Here is a 6,573-nt window from a genome sequence, read left to right as displayed (position 1 = left end):
ATACCTATAAAATCTGGCATGCAAACTTTGTGGCTAGTGGGTGTTGGAAGGTGTCGTCGTCCCAGCGGCTCCAACTCCTGTTCAGTAGAGTATTAGTAAATGCAGTGACTTTGTTTAAAAATTCTATTTGGAATGCAGAATCCTCTCCATTCTGTTGTCAGCACTCTTAGAATTGAACAGTTCTCAGCATGGAATCTGCTGTGGGATAGAACATATACAACACATCTGCAGTACCCAGAAGTTGGAGTATAGAAAGGATCCCAACGCCATGTGGGGGATAGGATGCTTGGGTCTGAGCTGTGAACCTTGCTGCAGTATTCAGAGTTTCTTCCTCTAGTGTGTGTTGCAAGCCAGCATAGTCTAAGGCTTTTGTACGTGTGTGTGTGTGTGTGCGCGTTTAAAATGAGGTTAGATGTGAAGAATTAAACAATTCTTTGAAGTGTGGATGTATAACCACCCTTGGATACTGCATGGCAGTGGTTTTCCTATGTTGATGTGTAGAGCTCAGTTCAGCTTGGCTGAATGAGGTGCTTGCTCCATGTTACTGTAGTTCTTGCAGCTCTTTGTTTGCATTTTTGTTTAATATTGGGATCAAGCCTGGCATCTTTTGTAGTATTTTCCTTAGGTTTGTGTGGCAGATGAGTCAGAATGAGGTTGGAACCTTCAGTGTTAGAATCAGTATGAGCAAGTTGGATGTTTAATGTGCTAGAGAGTGAGTGACAAAGGCTGACTCATTATATTTTTTCGTTTGGCTGTTAAATATGTTTTCACAGTTCCTGATATCTGTTTAAAAATGGTCAAGTGACTCTCAAATCCTAGTGATCTCTCCCTCCCCCACCCTTTTTTTTTTTTTTTTTTTGGAGGGCAGATCATTCGAAAATCCTTAACTGAATATTTTAAGGCAGACAAATTAAATCACAGTAAGAAAAAAATTCTCAGCACATAAGTTAAATTGGGTTTAGGGCTTACAAAAATTAAGTTGCAACTAATATTAACCTAAGCTCTCCCCTGCTGCTCCCATCCCCTTGGAAGTTTACATTCTTTAACTGAAGAAAAGTATCTGAGCCTCATCTTCGTGCATTTAATGAGTCGAGTGATATTCTGTCTCTCAGGGCTTCTAAAATCAGATGTGCAGATGAGACGACAAAACCAGCTGGTGATTATACTGAAGAAAATGCAGATGAGAAATGGTAAAGGCCTCTTGGGTTTTTCCACCCTAAACTCTTTGGGGCAGCCGATGTCTCATTTTGTGCCTTGTAAGGTGCTACGTCTGTTATCAACTCTTAATAGTGAGTCCCCTTTGCTAGTGCAGGATTCTTCCCTACATTATGGTTGTCAATAGCATAATGTAGGGACCCTACATAGCAGTGTAAATAACCCTAACTCTAACCTCTTCCATTTGGAGATTATCTTGAAGCCAAGAAAAAGGAGAGCACTGATTTGGGTCATCTTGTTTTGAGACTGCTGCTATAAAGCACCAGGCCATACCAGTTGAACCAAATACAAATTGCTTGACTATGAGCCTTTTAAAAAACTCACTCATGTGGATGTTTAGTGTTAAAAAAACATTCCCCAACATTATATATTAGAAAAAGCACAGCTACCGAATTCTGTCAAAGGGAACTCATTTCTGCAAGCTGTAATTATAGAGTAAACTTGAAACAAAGCCTTTGTTTTTTTCATAATTGCAGTTAGGATTTTTCAATATCAACATATAAAGCTACAGAAAAAGATGTTTATGGGGAAGATGGTGGTATGAAAGGGAAGTCTCCATTCTACCCATTGGTAGTGTCTCATTTTTTGCCATGTGTAAGTTTGCTAATGTACGTTTTAAAAAGATTAGCCGGAGATGTGTGCCGATTCATGTGACCTTTATTTCTTTTTCCTAAACTTGTGACGCAAGTTGTTTCCTGAAAAGCTTAAATTGTCGCAGTTGAGAGTAAGTGACCGAGAAATGGGTTTCCTCAGATGTCAGGAGTTTTATATATGTAATGAATCTTAGCTAAATCTGTGGAAGTAGGGTAAGGCTCTTTGGCCAGTTTGAAGGCAGTCTGATCTATCTTGGATCACTTTGGAAAGCAAAGTATCAAGCAATTTACTGAAAGGCTGTTGTACCTTCTGCTGGTTTTCATTAGAAACGTGTCTGCTTTCAGATGCTCCCTCTTACTCTGTCTTCTAAACTGATGTATTTATACAGTAAATGAAGTGTAAGGTTCATTTGTACATGTCCTATGGACTATTCAATCCGATCTTTTTATACTAGGGCTTAGAAAAAAATGATGGAGGGTGTTTCTATTTATAAATCCAGTGTAGGACTCATTCCTGCCACTGTAATAATGGTGTGTCAGTATCCACAGGAGACATTTTAGGGGCTTATAACTTGGCCACAGAAATTAACTCTGGTTTGAAATTTACCAGACATGCAGGAAATTATTTATTAAAATCGGTTCTGGGTATTTGGTAGCGAAGAAAAAGAAAACTAGTAGTTGTCGTTATGCTTTACATAATGCCGCAGGAGTCTCAGTCGGAGAGGAAAAGGTAGTCAGTCATGCCCATGCAGCCTAATTGTTGGAATCTGGAAGAAAATTAAACCAACATAAGGAAGAGAAGCAGGTAGAAAAATCTTTCTTTACTTGCAGAGTAGAAGATAAATATAAGTGTTGTGTATGTATAAAGTATTTATGGGACAAAGTATTGAGGGAAATGGGACTCATTTAAACAAATCTTTGTCTTTACTTACTGGATCCTAAATATTTATGGCATGAGCCTTTACAAGCCTAGATGATACATGGTCCAGATACTGTTTGGTCAGCATTATAAAGCATAGCAATTAAAAATACTGTATTTCAATCAGTTCTAAGTCAAAGGTCAGTAGATATTTGTTTTCTTTTGGAGGGAATTGGAAGTTGTCGTTTTTATCTGAGTGGGGTCCCCATCTTTGATTGGTTTCAGAGTAGCAGCCGTGTTAGTCTGTATCCGCAAAAATAACAGGAGTACTTGTGGCACCTTAGAGACTAACAAATTTATTAGAGCAAGTGGGTTGTAGCCCACGAAAGCTTATGCTCTAATAAATTTGTTAGTCTCTAAGGTGCCACAAGTACTCCTGTCATCTTTGATTGGATTCCTTTAAAAACTGCAAATCCAATGCAATAGGAAAGTACTTACGAAGGGGAAGGTTTGATTTCAGTAAAGTTAAATCCAGCTGCTTCTGGCAGCTTCTCTCACAGACTGGCAGCTAAAAACAACTTCATGTAGTTCACCGAGTTTGGGGGAAAACGTGTTGGATTTATGTATTTTCAGAGACAGTATAATATACTGTTCTTTACAAGCTAAACTTTTCTATCAAAATAACTTGTGGATTATTTCACTGATATATGCAAATCCTATATTCAGCTACAGCTTTGGTGACCCAGGAACTCTGGAGAAATTGTCCCTGCGACATAGAAGTTTAATTTATTGTGCTTTTCTATAGGTAAAGTGGAAAACTGAAGTTGGCTTTAAGTGTTTGCAATCTGAGAAATGATGTGAAAAAGCAGCTCAACTAAATGTATATTCTTTTCAATCCTTTTTTGTGTGAAGGCTTTTGTCTTTGTATCTTTGCATTATTTGTAAATGAAATGTAATAAAGTTCAAATGTTTTTTCGTCTCTGGCTGCCCAGCTTTCCTTCCTTAATAGTTTCTTACTGAAGCTTTTTAATGTTCAAGTGGTTTAAAAAAAGACTATTTCAGTAATGTTTACCAGAAACCATGGAGGCAAATCATTGTGGCTGGCTAACATTATGCTTGATAATGCTTTTGCGGGTATGCAAACTGATAAGGATCTAGGTAATGAAATCCCAGCTTCAGGATGTGCCTTGTGCTTTTAGATAACAGGTCTAGAAAGATGATAAAGCATTGTGTTAACCCTCAACACTGAAGTCCTCACAGCACCACTGGTAACGGTAGAGTGGTCAATCCTGCCATCTTTTCAATGGGACATAACCCAAGGTTCTGATCACTTGTGATCATTGACTATCCTGTGGTGCTGTTTGTAAACGTCGGGTGTCTAATGCTGGTGTCCTGACCAAATTCTGAATCAGGTAAGTTCTAGTTGACCTTGCTGAATTCCCCCTGGCAGTTTTGTGGAACGTGGTGGTATTCTTCTGCACTTCCTGACCTAACTTGCTGCTGCTGCTGCGTTACATTGGGGTGGATGCATTTCACTAGTGGGAGAATGGATCCCTACATATTCTTCACAGCTCAGCACCCTGTTAAATAGATAACCGGGCAAAGACTGTAAGATGTCTGAAAAAGTACTAAAAACCACTGTTACTTTGTGAGCTCCACACATTATATTTCAATGATCTGTAGATAAACTTCAGCCCAGTCAGGAGGTTTTCGCAACTGGCAGTGCCACAAACTCCACCTGGGATCTAAAATAGTTACTGCCACAAATTAGCAGACCATCTTATTGCTGAGGTATACCACAAAATTACACCCAAGCTCATCTCCTACAGCTGTATTAACTCTGCAGTGCTAAATGCAGGAGTATCAAAGGAAGTGAGTTGGGGTGGGGAGGGGTTGTGGATAGAACATGAGTGGGAGTTGAATAACTTAGTTTTCTTTCCTGGTATTGCATCGTTCCTGTTTGACCTTGGCCAAGTCACTTCACCTCCAGGTCCTACTTCATCTAATGTGTGTCTAATCTCTCTTATGTGTAGGGGAGTCGTGGGACTTAGCACTTATAAACGTTAACAAACTATATAATTTGAGAGCATTATAAAGTAAGATGGGTCTGTTTTAGAGTGATTTTTAAGCTATAACTGGACATTTAAAAAACAAATCATGTAAAAGTTCAAGCAAGTTGCTTGGTTGATCCTTCAAGCATATGCCCATATACTGAAAACTGGGTGCAGATGATATATGCAGTTAAACCTGCTACATAAGTTGGTTGTTAGAGATGTGAGACAGGTATGACCAGTGGTGAACGGGACAAGTTTTCTGTTTGTATTACAGAGGTAATCCATAGTTGGAATATGGTGACTAACTATTTAGCTCTTGAGAGACAGCTATTACTGAACCCTCCCTGGAAGGAATTCGCCTTCTGTTACATTTTGATTTATTCCTGTTTGTGAGAGGTAAATTGATGGAGGTTTAGCTCTAACCAGGATTCTGAATGAAGGGGCAGCAGCAGCACTCCTGTTCTTCTAGTGATGAGATGCAGTTCTGGTGGGACTGTTTTGCATGAGAGGTAGATTACTTTGTGGGAGAATCTACCCCCAGTGTGACAGAAGGACCACGTACAATAAACACATGTAAATGAAATGTGATTTATTCTTTTGTGACAGCAGCCATACTGAAGATGTATTTAGCTTTCCAAAGGAAGTTGTGGAATCCACATGTCTTGAACTGTTTGAAATCAGATGGGACAAAATCTTGACACACAATGTTTTTTGAACAAACCTGCACTGGGCCCTGCAGATGGATTGATCGGCTTTCCCTTCACTGAGGTCTCAAAGGATCATTTCTTGTTGTGTTTTTAATTCCTGTCCTTATGATGCCCCTTTTCCTGCCCCAGTACATTTTGCATAGGGATTTTTAAAAATGATTTAAAACTTTTCATTCTTTGTTTTGGAACATTACTCATCTGCATTTTGTCCTCTGGTAGAACAACAACTTGGTTGGCTCTGTTTTCATGGTAACCTTAAAGAGAGGGAGACACTGTCAAGAAAACTTACCGGAGAAATCCCCGTCCTGTTGTTCATTTGGCTGGAACAGTGAAACTAGACTTGGCAGCGTCACTTTAGGCTCTTTGTCCGTGGAGAGGAGGAAGAGGATAGTGCTGTGTGATTGGTGACCGCAGTATTATTGTTGCAGGGCTCTGCAAAATGGATGTCCCATTTTGGGTGTAATATTCAAATGCAAAAACGTGTCAGACTTGGGCGCCACTAGGTGAGTTTTGAAGCTTTTGGAGTCATGGCTGAAGAACATTCTGATAAACTTGAGGGAGAGATCGCATCTGTGGTTCTTGCAGCTCTGAAATTCTTGTGCTTGGCTACATGGTAACACTCAGCAGCAGCAGAAACTACACATGATCCCCATGTACCTTTTCAAGGAATGGCTATATTAAGCATGGTCAGAAACAGGGTATGATGTGTCCTGTCCAGAAATGCTGGGCCTGCGATCTGCAGCATCACAGAATGCGGTTCTGCAAACCTGAGTATTGAAGCATTGATTGATCGAAGAACCGCCCTCTCTGCAGTGCTGGGGCCACTGCCAAAGGTAGGGTGATAAATAGGGGACTGAACACTACATCCATAGTTTTTCCTGCAGAATTCAGTCTCTGCTCTAATCCCCTCCTTCAGAAAGGGAAAAGCCATTCCAAGATGAATGCTCTTGGCAAATTCAGCCTGATGAATTCTCCTGAGCGGGAAAGGTTGTATCCTGCAGTGTTCAGTAGTTAGACTAGTGACCTGGAAACCAAGGGTTTGGGAAGTGCTCTTATAGCTCAGGCTTACCTACCTCTGAAAATAGCGACAACTCCCCCATGTGGTGGAGTGGAAGAATGTGGTAAATAAATTCTAAGATGTTAAG

This window comes from Emys orbicularis, chromosome 24 (assembly GCF_028017835.1).
Source record: "Emys orbicularis isolate rEmyOrb1 chromosome 24, rEmyOrb1.hap1, whole genome shotgun sequence".
NCBI classification, from domain to species: domain Eukaryota; kingdom Metazoa; phylum Chordata; order Testudines; family Emydidae; genus Emys; species Emys orbicularis.
The sequence above is the reverse complement of the archived record's forward strand: the minus strand, read 5'-3'. Positions refer to the sequence as shown.